This window comes from Sus scrofa, chromosome 1, assembly GCF_054392235.1.
Source record: "Sus scrofa isolate SSC_HxYL_T2T_F1_AM1 chromosome 1, Sscrofa_HxYL_maternal_Yorkshire_Landrace_v2.0, whole genome shotgun sequence".
Taxonomy (NCBI): Eukaryota; Metazoa; Chordata; class Mammalia; order Artiodactyla; family Suidae; genus Sus; species Sus scrofa.
In genome coordinates, this window is record NC_139383.1 from 54,113,255 (window position 1) to 54,129,905 (window position 16,651).

Sequence of the window (16,651 nt, forward strand, 5' to 3'; positions counted from 1 at the left end):
TAGGTCACAGATGTGCCTCAAATCTGGCATTGCTGTGGCTGTGATTTGACCTCTAGCCTGGGAACTTCCATATGCCACGGGTATGGCCTTATTAAAAAAAAAAAAGGTTGAATGTCTGCTACCTTTTTCTTCTTTTTAACGTTCAACATTCAGCTTTATGGAATGGAAATCTACACTTTGGACCAAAAATAACATAGGAAATATATCAATGGGTTAGGTTCAATCATACTATGTTTTGAGGATTCTTACAGAAATGGCTCTTTTCTTTTCTTCGTGACATGAAATCCTACGGGAGAAGTTGGACCTGCTGTTGCAAGGCAAAGGGAAATAGCACAAAATAGAGGAAAGTATTCGGTAAAAAGGAAAATCAATTCAATTCAGTTAAGTGCACGTCATTTATTCCCTTTTCCAATCAAAGCGTCTGTCCTGTGTTCCTCTGTTCCATTTTACATAAGGGAAAATATTTCTAAATGCCCCAGTGTGCCCATGATTTGCCTCTCCTACCAAATCAAAATTCAAGACCCAAATGCTACTCAACATAACTCTGTAATTGCTCTGGCTCAATGAGATGTCTGTAATATTGAAAAGTTCTGTTGAAAAGGAAGGTATCCTAAAGACCCAAGCAGTGATGCTTTTCCCTGGTAGCATACACATTTCTTTGTTATCTGGCTTTGTCAGGGAAAGAAAGGCTCCAAGTTAGTGAATTTTCCAAATGGCCTCCCCAGACTCAGAAGACCTGACTTAGAAAGCCTAGCAACTCTCCCAGCAGAAGGAACTGGTCACCCCTGCAGTACCTCAGGCTGAATGAATAAGGTCTGGCCAACTCTTGTGTGTCAGTAAACGCTGAGCTGTAGAAATTTCCAGTCCTAAACTGCGTAAGGGCTGAGGGTTGTACACTCAAACCCTGAGGGTTCACTGGAGCAAATCCATCCGTGACTAAGAATTCCTCCATGGAAAGTGGCAGGTATGAAGCAAAAACCACATTTAATAACCTTCCCCTTGAACTTTAACAGTGTTTATTTGCAGAGACTTAGATGATGAAGAACTAGTCCTTTTAATCCTTGGTTGTCTGACAATGGAAGGGTCAAGGCTTTCTAACCACGCTGATCCAGATAATGTCAAAGGTTTGATCTCTGAGTCCCCTGACATGTACAAAAAAGATGTATTCTCCCCTGCACAAATTTGATGTTTCTACTTTCACCATGATTCACTCAGTCAAGGTTCTTATTGACATTATTAAATGCTTGGTTTCCAATTTGATTTATTTATTCACTCACATATTCATCTGTGCCACGTTTATTAAGCTCTGTGTGTCAGGCCCCACTGAAAATAGAAAGATGAACAAGGCCAGCTCTCCTCTTAGGTAACACACAGGCTAGTGAGGAAGAGGGGCAAGTAAACAATTGATGGGAATATCTCTGGGGTCAGCAAACCACAGCCTGTGGGCTATATCCAGTCTGCTGCCTATTTTTGTATGTAACATTTTATAGGAACCCAGACACATTCCTTGGCTTATATACAATATTGTCTATGGTAGCTTTCAAATTATAATGGCAGATCTAAGGTGTTGCATCAAAGATGCTGTGGCCTGCAAGGCCAAAAATATTTACTAACTGACCCTTTACAGAAAAAGTCTGCTGACTGCCGCAATGTGGCGTGATGTATATGATAACAGAGAGCTGTTCTATAGTCAACAGGGGCTGGTTACCCTGTTGAATATAGGGAAGGGGCTGGATTACCAAGGAGCACCTGCACAGAGCAGGAAGCACAGTGGATCAGCAAGGAATAGCAGCAAAGGCAGAGGACAATGGTAAAAGGTTGGCAGGGATGTTGGGGGGAGGCTTCTTAGAATGGTTAGGTCCCAGGGGAGGACAAAGGTGTTATGGGAGATGAAACTGAGAAAGGGCAAATGTCCATAGGTTATAAGGAGATCATGCTGGATTTATTCTATTGGCAATACAGATTCTGTCTCTCTCTCTCTCTTTTTTTTTTTTTTTTTTGTCTTTTTAGGGCTGTACCTGTGGCATGTGGAAGTCCCCAGGCTAGCAGTTGAATTGGAGCTGTAACTGCCAGCCACAGCCATAGCCACACAGAATCCAAGCCACGCCTACAACCTACACCACAGCTCATGGCAATGCCAGATCCTTAACTCACTGAGCAAGGCCAGGGATCAAACCCGCATCTTCATGAATACTAGTCAGACTCGTTTCCGCCATACCACAATGAGAACTCCTTCTATAGGGTTTTAAGCAGAAGAAGCAACAGAAAATAGATTGAAAAGAGGTGAGCAGAAAAACCAGTTAAGATGCCATTGCATTGAGATAAGCAAGATTTCAAGCAAGAGATAATGACTCAAAAAAAAAGGGCAGTGGAGGTTGGCTGGTGAGGAGGATTAAAAGGTCTCAAAGAAAACAAATTAGCCAATGTCAACCTATCACATATATTCAGTGAACACTCTATGTGGCGTAGTAACTGCAGTGGCCAAAGCAGGTGACACTGCTCTGTTCTAATCCATCCCAAAAGGCTCAGGCAAGGACTACTGTGGGTCTCAAAGAGGAAAATCTTTGGTCGGCCTTTATAAAATAATTATAACTAAACATTGTTCAATGGTAGCTGGTGAAATAAGTAGAAGAGGTGACCTAATGGTTGATCATAGGGACCCCTTTACTCACTATTTGATCACTTGCCCAGCTTGCTTTTCCCTTGATGAGAACTGCCAAGCAGGGCAGGCAGGACACCAGCTGACAACAAGCACAGGCTTTGCAACCAGATTGACCTCAAGCTTGTCCTGACACATTCACCTCATTGCTCTGGGCCCTTGTGCAACCTCCTTAGCCCTTTTGTTTAAAATTTTTGTTATAGTTGATTTGCAATGTTCCTTCAATTTCTGCTATACAGCAAAGTGACCCAGTCATACATTTATATACATTCTTTTTCTCACATTATCTTCCATCATGTTCTATCACAAAAGACTGTATACAGTTTCCTGTGCTATATACAGCAGGACCTCACTGCTTATCCATTCTAAATACAATGATTTGCATCTACTAAGCACAAACTCTCAATCCATCCTATTCTCTCCCCCTCCCGCTTGGCAACCCCAAGTCAGTTCTCTACATCTGTGAGTCTGTTTCTGTTCTGTAGATAGGTTCATCTGTGACATATTTTAGATTCCACATATAAGTGACATCACATGGCATTTGTCTTTCTCTTTCTGACTTACTTCACTTAGTATGATAATCTTTAATTGCATCCATTTTGCTGCAAATGGTATTATTTTATTTTTTATGGCTGAGGAGTATTCCATTGTAGATATGAACCACATCTTTTTAATCCATTCATCTGTAGATGGGCATCTAGGTTGTTTCCACACATTGGCTCTTGTGAATAGTAATGCTATGAACATAGGGGTGCATGTATCTTTTTGAACAAAAATTTTGTCTGGATATATGCCCAGGAATAAGACTGCTAGATTATAACGTAGTTCCTTAGTTTTCTGAGGAAACTCTATTCTGTTTTCCAAAGTGGTTGTACCAATTACATTCCCACCAACAGTGTAGGAGGGTTCCCTTTTCTCCACACCCTCTTTTTGTTATTTGTAGACTTATTAATGATGACCATTCTGACTGGTATGAGAGGGTACCTCATTGGAGTTTTAATTTCCATTTACCTAATAGTTAGTGATGTTGAGCATGTTTTTATGTGACTATTGGTCATCCGTATGTTTTCTTTGGAGAAGTGTCTGTTTAGGTCTTTTGCCCATTTTTTATCTTTTTTTTTTTCTATTGAGCTGTATGAGTTGTTGGTATATTTTGGAGATTAAGCCCTTGCCTTTTGAATCTCAAGATCTTCATCTGTAAAATGAGGATAAGATAGGTTAAGGATAGGCAAGTAGGTTAGTATCAGTAGAAGAATTAGATAGGACAGCACAAGCAGAATGCTTAGCCCAGAGCCCAACACAGAGAAATAGTCTAGGGCCGTCAGCTCTAGTTATTCCAAGTGGACACCAGAATCCTTTAGATCTCAGCCAACAGAGAAGCCACAACCCACCTCTACCAAACAGGTGAGATCCCATTTCTGTTGGCACCTAACACAACTTAGTAATTGAGGAACTGAGTGCACTGTTTCATGTCTGTTTTCCAAATAGAGTGAAGGCTCAAGATATCCAAGGCCAGGGCACTGTTGGCCTCCTCAGGGCCACCACAGTGCCAGCACACGATAAGGGGCAGATGTATTTGTTGAACAAATAAGAGAGGGAGTAGAAATCAAGAAGAAAGAGGGGGAAGGAGAGGGAGAGAAGGCAAGACACAGAACCTTTCCCTGTTCTCCCTCAGCCTCTCAGCACTGCTGCCCCTGACTGTTCAGAAAGGGATGATGGAGGGGGATTAAGTGGCTGGTGAGGAAGGCACGTGTCTCTGTTCCCTGAAGAAACCTTTTGAGGGTCCAAGGTGTTCAGACCCTCCACCCAGCTGGGACCAACTTCCTTGGACTTCATTTAGCAACAGTCACTTCCTTGGCAGTAACTAGCTCAAAAAAGGCAGACTCCTCAGGCCTGGGAATGGGGGACTGATTAATTGGAAGTTCTGGCTGCCAAGGGCCAGGACCAAGGCAAATCGTGGCAGGGTAACACTACCACTCAAGGGGACATTGTCCAGAAGTTCATTAAATTCAAATTCTCTCATGAGCAGCAATTTTTTTTTTTTTTTTTTTTTTTTTTTTTTACAAATTTGGGCTTAGAAATCTCAATGGGAAGCTTTGGTTTTAGCAACCTGGGTTCATAGCAAATGTACATTCGAGGGCAGAAAGCTGAAATTTTGAAACTGAAAAAAACTCTGTAAATGAACCATATTTTAATTTAAAAAAAATTTTAAATGGAAAAAAAAACCCTCACATCTAAAAATTGCTTAAAGCACCAAAATAATTTTCAGCCATTTTAACATAAATCTTTCCAAAATATATTAAACGCCCCAAGCCATGGTAAACAGAGTAGACATGCCACACCTTTTCTTGGTGACCAGGGCCATTGGGAACAGTGCTGGTGATTGTGCCAACTTGTCGGCACAGGTAATTATTTCTCTAAGGGCCCAGACTTCTCAAGTGTTCTAACCTGTGGGAGTTCTGACTCTCTTTCTTGACACTTCCCTCTAGTGGCTATAACTGACCTATCAAACTGTTGCCTCTTACACCAAAAGGTACCCCCAAAGAGGTATGTGTTCTACTTGATATTTCTTCTATTTCTGCTAACTGTGGCTGCCTCTGTTTTCCTCTGCTGCTTCTCAAATTGCTTTGTAATTCTTCCCACTCTCTGCACTGTCTTCCTGCCACCCCTCTATTCTCTGGTTAAAACTAGAAGAAAGCTACAACTTTCCAGAATAAACGAGACAACCTACTATCATACATAAAATTTAAGTCCCCTTCTCTAGAGTTAGAGACACTGGTATAAACTCATGCTTACATACAGAAACAGATGGCTGCCTATGGGACTATCTATAGAAGTATCTAGACACATACGTTAGTATATGTGTATACTAGCTGACAAGGCATGGCAGCAATTGCATATCAGTAGCAACCAGCATATCTAGGACACAGATCACAGTTTCTAATACTATCCTTCAGTAAAAGGAACCAGGGATCCTTGGAGAAATGGTTTATTCTAGGTCTGGAAATATACAATAGGAGCCTAGAGTATCTCATAGTGCCAGAAAGCAAGGAAATATTCAAAAATCTTAAACTTGTAAAATAGGGGAATGTCAAAGGGATGGGGGAACAAACTGACAGAGCTCCCAAGAATCAAAGTTAGAAAAACTTGAGCAACGAAAGAGATAAAATAATTTAGATTCTAACAAAGTGTAAAGTAAATATCCATAAGTCCATAGTGATATAAATAAGTAGATAAATATTGGGAGAGAAGGGACAAATCAAATATCCCACATAGAATAATTCCAAATAATTGACATTAATACCCTTCCCTCAAGGAGATGGAGCACAATTTCCCTCTCAAGCATGGGCTGTACAAAGTGAATTCCTTCCAAAGAAGGCAGCACAGAAAGGTTGGGGGGGGGGGTAACTTTACAGTGGAGAAGCCTGACCAGCATGACCTTAGCTGGGTGATCCAGGTCAACATCAACAATGATGCTGATAAGGTGTACCCTTCATATGATGTGCTAAGGACGGCAGCTCACCTCTTCCTCCCCAACATCCATAATCACAATAGAACCATGAGAATCCCAGCAGACAAATCCTAATTGAGGTACATTGTTCCAAACACATCACCTGTCAGTATTCCCCGAAACTGTCAAGGTCATCTAAAGCAAGGAAAGTCCAAAAAAGGTGCCATAGCCGAGAAGAGCCTGTGAGACAGGATAACTAAGTGACTAGATGCAATGGATTTCTATTCCATGGGATCCTGGAATAGAAAGGGGACATGAGGGGAAGAGCAGGGAGATTTAAATAAGCTGTGCACTTTAGTTAATAGTATTAGTAATGTATCAGTATTGGTCCTTTCATGAAAACATATGCACTCATCTTACTCAGGTAAGATGTGAACGAATGGGATAACTGAGCATGGGGTGTGTGAGAACTTTCTGTACTAACCTGGCAATTTTTCTGGAAATCTGAAATGATTCTAAAATTAACCATTTAAGAAAAACTAAGTTAGGGGCCTCCAGGCTTGGGAAGGGAAGATGAAGCCCCCACCTCCACAGATGCTGCTGTTCTAGGGATGGGGGTTCTTGCCCATCCAGGTACACCCTGCCCTCAAAGGGCTGGCCCCCAATGGCAGGTCAGAACCCGCCTCATTCATGCACTTAGAACACTTAGAACACGACTCAGGGCTTGAGGGCTTTCAAACGGCTGTGCAATTATTTCCCATGTATGCTCTTGTCCAATTTATCCTACAAAACAACAAGTCTTGGAGGTATCAAGGAAGAAAAGCCTACTGGGAAAATAACCAAAACTCCTGTGATGTTAGGAAGCCAACTGGTGGGATATATTAGCCAAAGACCACTCCCTGTAGTTCTCATTTACAAGCTTCTCAGACTGGCTCCTAAACTAGCTTCCAGCTAAGAAAAATGTGTTAAAACATCCATAAAACAGTACTAATAATCCCTCCATCACCCAAATCTAATTGAAGCTTATAAAGAGCGAGAACACCAAGTACTCCTTAAAAGGCAAAGGGAAAGAGGTTGGTCTTCCACAGCCAGCAGGGCCATGGGGTGGGGCAGCTCTCTCCTGGGCTCCCATGCGCAGGGAGGGCACCAGGGTCCCCTAGAATCGCTGTGTTCTCCAGAGCCCAGGTCAAATCATGGCATGATTTGGATGCAGCAGGGTGGCTGGGCTTTAGTGAGGTCAACAGGATTCCATTCTACTCTCTCCTTCCTTGATTAAACCACTCTCACTTCTCCAACCAACTATTTTCTCCTATATAAATGATGAGCAATGAAACTCTTATTTTTACCCACCTAAGTAGCAGAACTGTGATAATTAGTGGAAAATAACTGCACAAACATAAGGAGGCTTCTCTTTCTTCAAGGCTTTCAGGGTATGTAATTTTACTGAAGAATTCTTAGAGAAGTAAATCAGGGCTTTAGAGTCAGTGGGTAGGTCTTTGTCTTAGCCATTTACTTAACAAGAATCTTTCAATCCATGCTTTCTTTACATTCACTTCTCTGGTTATTAATTGGATAAGATCTTATTCACGGACTTAAACCATGGGCTCCTTTTTTTTTTTTTTTTTTTTTCATCTTCCAAGCCCTCCTCTCCTAGTCTGACCCCTTTCCCAGTACTCCTGGGAACACTGAAAGACTGAATTAACACTCTTAGCATGAAGACACATCAAAAATGCCTTATTATAGAGCATATCTTAAGTCGTTCATGGATGAAAGACTTAGAATCACTGAGAATTCTGGTAAGTTTGGTCTACACCACCTATTTACCTCCTCCACAATCAGAGATATTTAATTTTATTCCTGGGCTGGTGCACAGAGATTCATTGTTCACGTCCTTCTGTGCTCACTCTCCCCCATTTTTAGGGCTTTGTTTTGAGTCTCACTTTGGCAACACCTTCCCTAGGTCATTACCTCACTCCACCCCAGGACCATGCTGGTCCTTGGAAGTGGCCTGGAAATTCTTCTCATATCCACCTACCCACAGCCTACATTTCATCTCTGCTGTTGTCATGTTGGCTACCCAGGCAGAGGTCTCAACTTTTCCCTCTGGTACTTTCCACAGTGCATACATACAGGGCTTTCCTGTTTCCAGTTTTCTTAGCATAATTTCAGGCAGGAGAGGGCTTGTCTCAGGGGTAGAAATTGCCACTAGAAAAGGAGAGGTTAAAAGATCATGGAAAAGAAAAGATCTTCCATGGAGTTCCTGTCATGGCGCAGCGGAAACGAATCCGACTAGGAACCATGAGGTTGCGGGTTCGATCCTTGGCCTCGCTCAGTGGGTTAAGGATCTGGTGTTTTCGTGAGCTGTGGTGTAGGTTGCAGACATGGCTCAGACCTGGTGTTGTGTGGCTGTGGCATAGGCTGGTGGCAACAGCTCTGATTAGACCCCTAGCCTGGGAACCTCCATGTGCCACCGGTACAGCCCTAAAAGGACAATAGACAGAAAAGAAAAAAAAAAAAAACCCAGCAAAGTCATGGAAGAAATAGAAGGGACCTCCCTGGGGTCTGAGGCACAGGTGGTTGAATTCCAGAAGGAGAGAAGGAGGAAAAGAGAGACTGATGGGGATAGAGTGGAAAGGATATTAAGGTGGTTCATTCTCTTAGCATTTTTTAAATTTTTAATGAAAGGAAAAAAAATCCTTGCTGAGACTGCATTTGGGCAAGCATTTTGGAAAATAAGAGGAAATTAAGGAATAGCTATTGAGAACGGGATAAAAAATGTTTGGGGACAAGGGTTAGGATTTCACATATTAGGTCCCCCTGAGACCGGCTATAACTGCCAAGAACCTGGAATGGCACCTTATAGCCATTTGGGGAGGCTTCACATTATCATGCAGACTTTAAGTGTTTCCACAAAGTTTGTTTAAATGGGTCTATGACCCCAAAAGTTAAGCTCCATTGCTTTAGACAATCATGTAACTCTTTCTGCCAGTGAGCATCTATCCTGGAATGTCTTTCAACCACAGAAGAGTTATGAAACCACCTCTATCTGGATTCGAAGTAAAAAATCTAAGGTGCTAGGGGAAAATGTTTACATTCTCATAATTCTCCTTCATCATGGGCATTATTTTGGGGTATTGCCAAGCACCAATCAGCTCTGGGTAGTGCCTGCGTTCCAAAATAATTCCACAAGAATATATTATTCTACGAACAATAAACTACTGTGATGTTTCTTAGTTCCAAGATCAGACCTGAAAGAACACCACCTCACTTGTTCACTTGATTATTTTCTCATGAACTTGGAGTATTTGATTTATGCTCAACTATTCCTACATCTAAAAACATTTTGGTATTTTATAATCAAGTCTTAATCTTCTAACCTAGATGATTCAGGAAAAATACGTAATCCATCAAAATAACTCCAAACCATGTGCTTTTCTAATCACCCCCAAAATGGCATACAGTTTCCATCACGTTTGGATTGTAAAAGGCTTTGCAGTGTATGACCTTTGGCTTATTTCCAGTTCCCTTAGCTGTCAATGCTATTCTAATGCCATCTTCCAAAGGACCCCCGGCAGGATTTCACAGGGATGTCTGTGGGTTCAGATTAGCAGGAATAACCAATGAATTTATTAAATAACAGCAATCCGCCTTGAAGTTTTTCCCAAGTGCCCATGTAATTCACCAGAATTCTATCTTTGAACAGGAAATAAGCTTGATGAAAAGAGGGAGGAAACAAAAAGTTTTAAGTGCTTACCAAGAGCCATACTTTGTATATATTATCTCATTTAAATTCAGGGCATTATTTATCATACAGTAAGAAAATAATGGTTCATAGTTTCATAATTTATCCAAGGACAGAGTCAAGGATTAGACCTCAGGCAGGTCTGCCTCTTAAGCTCATGGTCTTCCCACCACTCCATTCTGTTGACTTCTACTGACTAATGATTATTAAAACTAAACAGCTCTAGAAGTCTTTTCTAACCAATTTCTACTGGGAATATGATCAAATATATACACAATTTACAATTATATGATTCACACAAATCCCCAATAATACACAGGATATATATGAGTTTGGTCCATCAAGGCAGTGATTTCTTTAGGGAAAGAAATGTGTCTTTCCCTAAACCACAGGTAAAAAGAATATACAGAAATAAGTTCTAATAACTTTCCAGACTTAGACTAAGTCTGGAAATTGGACTTTGGAAAAAGAAAAAGCATATCTAACTAAGTGGCTAAAAATAAGGAAAATTATCTCAAAGTAAATTTCCCTATGAAGACAGCTTTTCCAGGGTGAGTAAGAATTTATTATTCATATTGTTGGGAACAACTGCCCTTGTCTTGGTTCTATCTTTAGACTGTGCACACACTGTTGAATATAAAACATGTACAACATGTAATCTGCAAACATAATTCATCTCTGAAGAAGCAAAATAAAACCACCCCTTCAGAAATTCCTTTCTGGTGTCTTATTTTGTTTTTAAGAAGTCTATTTTTAAAGAAATAGAGGGCTTTACTGTTCAATAGAATAATTTCTTTTTCTAAATGTCAGCTTACCCCTTAAATTACTTTTACTCTTCTACCACAAAAACAATACATCTTTATCAATAAAAGACTTAAGATGTTTACCTCCTTCTAAATCCTTCCAAAGATTTTTCTATGCATACTGCAAGTGCTTCTCCTTTTCCTTATTCTTTTAAATGCATTCTACATCTTGCCTTAGTTTAAAAAAAAAAAAAAAGCAGCAGTAACAAAAACAACAAACCTAGCTGAAAGGGAAGTAGGTGATGTGGTTGGTTAAGGCTCCTGAGTTAAACAAAGTTCATTTACAAGTCATGTGACCTCCACAAGTCAGATAAACTCTCTAAAGCTTAATTTTCTTATCCTTGACATAGGCATTCTAGTACTCCCCATGCAGAATCATCATGAAGATTGCATGAGGTATATCAAACACATCTGGTACAACCTGTCAGTCAATTAATGTTGGATGTCATTAGATCTTAATTTCAGATGGGTAAAGCCCACTCATCTAAGACCGGGAATTTCCAGGAAACACAGTCATTAAGCATTTTCAGGTCACTGTCTATGCTGAAGTAGCATGATCAGTCAGACATCTCCTGAAGAAACATCTAGGGCGGTTCTCAGGGTCCTTGAGATCTTGTGAATAGTTCTACACCCATATAAAGTGAAAACATAAGATGGCATTGCCTTTTTTTTTCATTTTTTTTCTTCCTTTTCTGGCCATGTCTGCCGCATATGGAAGTTCCTGGGCCAGAGATGGTTTCTGAGCTGGAATTGCGACCTATGCCATAGCTGCAGCAACACCAGATCCTTAACCCACTACGCTGGGCTGGGGATTGAACTGGCAACGCGACAGAGATAAGCTGGATCATTAATCCACTGCACCACAGTGGAAACTGTGACACTGACATTTTCAAATGTTAAAGATCTTCCTAAGTTTTTTCTTTGTCTCTTCACTTGCCTATCAAATTATTTGCTCCTCTCTTTCATCAATTAATTAAATCATACATATTTGAGTGCTAGGTTTGATGCTTGAAGAGTAGAAGAGAATTCCACGTCTCAGTCCTAAATTTAAAGAGCTTGGAATCTGTGTGAGAAGCAAGAACTATGTCAAAGACACAATGAGACAGCCATTTAAGGCGGTGGATTATCCAGGATGAAACTGAAGGATACAAAGTTCACAGGGAAAAACAATCATAGGTGGGAAAATGCATAGTAATTACATCACCTGCCCTCCACCCTGGCTGTCTCTATATTTCTGAAAGTCTAAAGGGGAGGGTGATTTGTTTCACTTGGTTCACTTGGGATATTTTAGTTTAAGGAGTATGAGGAAAAGTGTTCCAGATAATTTTAAGAGAACAGGGAGGGTAAGAGAGGCTACTCCTTAGCTCTCAACAATCCAACCCAACTCCTTGAGCATAATATCTAACACTCCTTCTCGCTGCCAAATTTGGATTAACCCAGACTCAAAGGGGAAGGCAGATCTGCTATGTCACAGATGGCATATTGCAGAAATAGTGTTAGCTTACTTTGAAAACAGTCCATGAGGATTTGAAGGACTCGAATCAGAATACTATTTTCTGTCACTAAAAAGAGAAGTCTCCGGATTTTACTCTTCTCTCAGGTTGTTTTCAAGAATGGCTTTTTGTGCCACATTAGAGTCGCCTGCAGTTCACCTTGTTGCAGCACCACTTGGAAACCCAGGCAGCTCCTCACTCTCCACCTGGTGTGACCCGGGCTTATACTTTCTGCAACAAATGGTGCCTCCAGAAGGAGAGGGGAGTGAGCGGCATCATTTCGCAAAGTTGGGGCAGGGGAAGACCTCAGTCTAAGCTTATTAATAATACATTGATGTGATTCTTAGCAGACGGTTCTTCAGTTGTCCTTTTATACCTCTTTTGAATATCTCCAATGGCCAATTTATCTGTAAGATCTGAAAGTCATAAATTACATGAATTACTCAGTGGCAAGGAAAGGAAGGGGAAAACTGTCCTGAAAAAAATGGGGACGGGGTGAATTAGAAGATGTAAGAAGTTAAGATGCCATAACTTTTAGTGAAGAATGTCATAATGATGATCAGTCTTACCACTTTGGTTTCCATAACTCAGACCCTTTAATTTCAGACTCCTCCCCAGGAATCTCCAATGCTTAATCACTCCCCAACAGGAGCAAAGAGATAGTTATTTCTAGTGAGCAAAACCTAAATAAGAGATACAGAGACAGGGAGAGAGGTTGACCAAAGGTCAGAGACGACAGATGAACCATAAGAGGTAGGAGATTGGGGCTCAACCCACACCCTCTAGAGGGATCTACAGAATTTTCCAGTTAGGTTTATGATGCACCTAGGTGTCTATGTGCATACAGAGAATCATGCAACCCTACTTAGAGGAGAATGTATCTTAAAAAAGAAAAAGAAGTTATTTAGTCAAGGTTTAAATTACTGTATAAAATAACTAATGAGTAGTCCATAGAAAAGGCATTTTAAGGTTGGGAGACTAGAGTGAGGCACAGACTGGTTCAGGAACTAATTCATGAGGTCACTTTCCCAGTTCATATTGAGAAGCTTAGGTAGCTGGTTTTCTGAGCAGTTACTGTGTCTAAAAGAGGCCCAAATATAAGCCAGGGGTTTCTATGAAAAAGAGATTCAGTCTTTAGTCTTAGCTGGATGCCATGACTCAGCGTGTGAGGGCTATTCTTTTATTCTTTGATTTCTTTCACTCATGAGTGAGTGACTACCATCCATGTTCTAGCGTCCTAGTGTCCGCGTCCAGCGCCAAGATCTTAGCCCCTCCTACCCCTGCAAGAGAAGCAGAACTAAAATACCTGTGTCTGTGTTACTAGTAAAGACACTCTGTGGAGCATTTTTACCAATCACTTCCCAGTGGGAACACTGGCTCTGCCCCCTGCTTTCTCTGTGGCTCCGTTTTGTACTCCCACCCCCAATTCTCCCACCCCCACCAGTGTGTGTGTGTGGAGGGGTGTAAAAGGAAGGCAGAGAGAACCCCTTAGAAAGACCTACATAAAGAATTTTTTAAAATCACTTTTTAAGACTCAGTTGCTCAGTAGTAAGAATAACCTTGAAGTGCACAAATTTAAAAATGTTCATTTCTCCATAAGAAACTACATTAAACAGTCCCTGCAATTATTTATTTATTTATTTTGTCTTTCACTTTTTCTTAGGGCCGCACCTGCAGCACATGGAATTTCCCAGGTCAGGGTTGAATCAGAGCTGTAGCTGCTGGCCTACACCACAGTCACAGCAACACCAGATCCAAGCTGAGTATGAGGTCTACACCACTGCTCATGACAACGCTGGATCCTTAACCCATGGAATGAGGCACTTCCAGTGAGATTCATATACCCTGAAAAAACTTACAAACCATATCTAGTTAAGGCTTTTTTTGTTTGGGGGGCAGTGGGTTTTTAACATCAAATTTGTCTCCTTTTCCATATTTCACAGTGGACCTGCTGATACTACATCAGGAATCTGAATTGAAGCAAATGATACCCCCATTGTTTAACTGAGTGTCAACTTTCAGATTTCAGAACTTTTGGACTCGCTGGGTTTGACACGCTGACAGACTTTAAACAAAGGTGCAATAACTAACTGTAAGACAAAGACCAATAAATTTGAAGGAAAGGGAGGGTGGCCAGGGTGAGGGTTAGAGGGGTGACATTTTTCTTTTATGAACTGCTAGACAGGAAATGAGGCTTAAAGTATTGAAGGGATGATGAAGGAGAGGGGAGGGAGGGATCAGGTAAATGGATGGCAAAAACACCACAGCAAAGGTTAAAGGCTGTATGCTGAGAAATTGGTTTTAGCAACTGATTCTGTTACATAGGCATGGGAGCCAATAACCTGGGGTCCTCTGATATTAACTCGTGAATATCTTAATTCCCTCACTATCTCAAGGAAAACCATCAGAAACCCTGTCTTTTCCTCTCATTCTTTAAGCCTATATTCATTACCATTTTTTTTTTTAAGGGTTGCACCCACAGCATATAGAAATTCCCAGGCTAGGGGTTGAATCGGAGCTACAGCTGCCAGCCACAGCCACAGCAACTGAGGATCCAAGCTGCATCTGTGACCTACACTACAGCTCACAGCAACGCCGGATCCCCAACCCACTGAGAGGAGCCAGGGATCGAACCTGTGTCCTCGTGGATACTAGTCAGATTTGTTTCTGCTGCGCAACAACAGGAACTCCTATTCATTATCTTTGAATGACCTGAGATAAATGATCTTGATACATTTATTACTTGGCGATCATTCCTGACAATGATCACTTTATTATTCCTTTGTTTCAGGCCTTCTAAAATGTCATGACCACCCATCCCAGTAGAGCAATAACTGCTAAAAAAAAAAAAAAAAGAAAAGAAAAGAAAAGAAAGAAAGAAAAGAAAAGAAAGAAAGAAAAAAGGAATCAGTAGCAATGCTGTAACATGAAGTTGTGCTTGCGTGCCATTATGATCATATGTCATGACATCAAGACTTGGGGATTTTAGGGGAAGAGGTATCTGAGAAAGACCTGTGGGTCTGGGTTAGGTCACTATGGTAATAAAACCAGCTCTACTAGCTGGTCATTTAAAAACTTCCATGGAACTTGATTGCCTTCCAGTGAAATACTTCATTTAATTTCCCCATAATCCACTCCCTCTCCTGCCCATCACACCTTTAATAACCCTGCGTCATATGCTCATTAATCTTTCTACCTCTACATCATAGAGGTTTACATTTTAATATTAGAGCCAGTCATCTTGTTAGTGTGATTTATTGTTTTCCTCTTTCAAAAAGTCCACACTCTTTTTCTATGTACTATAAATAACAAAGCATGGCTCCAGATTGAATAACGGAGCCGTAATTCAGCCTTGGGACTTAGCTGCCATTCCTAAAGCCTCAAGCCGCACCCCTGGGGATCACAATGTCAGTAGAGGCTGGTGATTGAATTATGGCCCTGCAGTCAATCAGGGATGGTATGCTATTCAAAGTACTTCTACCCATGAGAAGTTATTAATGCTTTGAAATGGAAGTTAGGGCTACAGTAGATCAGATGTTTAATAAGGATAGCTATGTTTTTTCCTACTTAATGAGGTAGGAGCTTTTTTCTCCTATTTCTTAAAGAAATAAATCAAAAGCAATAAATATGAGAAAGATCTTAGGTAATTAAGCTTTATTGTTATTATTTATAATATTGTACAGGGTTCTTTGCAAAACACATCCATTTTTAGACTACTAAAAAAAAAGGAAAAAGAATGAAACAAGACGAATGGGAAGGAGGGAAAAAAAAAGAGGGAAGAAGGGTGGGAGGAAAGTGGGAGGGTGATTACTTGAATGCTGTCCTAAAGTCCCAATCATCTCATAATTGAATTTCATAATTTTAGACACTGTTGAAGAACCATGGATGTGAACACTTGGCAAACAACAAAGTAAAATGGAACAACTAAATTATAAGCTTTCAGATGTCGAGTCAAATAGAACCATATATCTTGATTATTAATGCCTCAGGAAAATAGGCCATACTTGCAGAATATTGTAAAATCCTGGGGCGCTCCCAAAAGCTATTTTTGCACACTTCTTTCTTACTAAGAGAACGCTCCATTTTACCTTCTCAAACATTGAGACTTTTGATGATAAATGTAATTATTATTCAGAAATACAACACAATCTGCTTCCATCTGCAGGGGAAGAAAAAAAAATCTCTTATAACCAAATAATTCACCTGAGAGGGTATTTTTACCTTTAGACAAGGATCTTTAATGATGGACCTTTTTTAAGAATCTGATAAAAGCTGTAGACCTTGCCCTAGAAGAAAATGACATCATCAACAAACAACATCTCTCTCTCTCTCACACACACATACACAGAGAGAGAGAGAGAGAGAGAAACTGGCACAGATGCACTACTTCTGACACACAAAATTTTACACATTTCAGGAGATTCGTGGCCTCAGGATAGGAAAGCTTACCCACTGGAGAAAACTGTTTTCAAAAGGAAACGAATCTTTCTCCTATTTTCACAT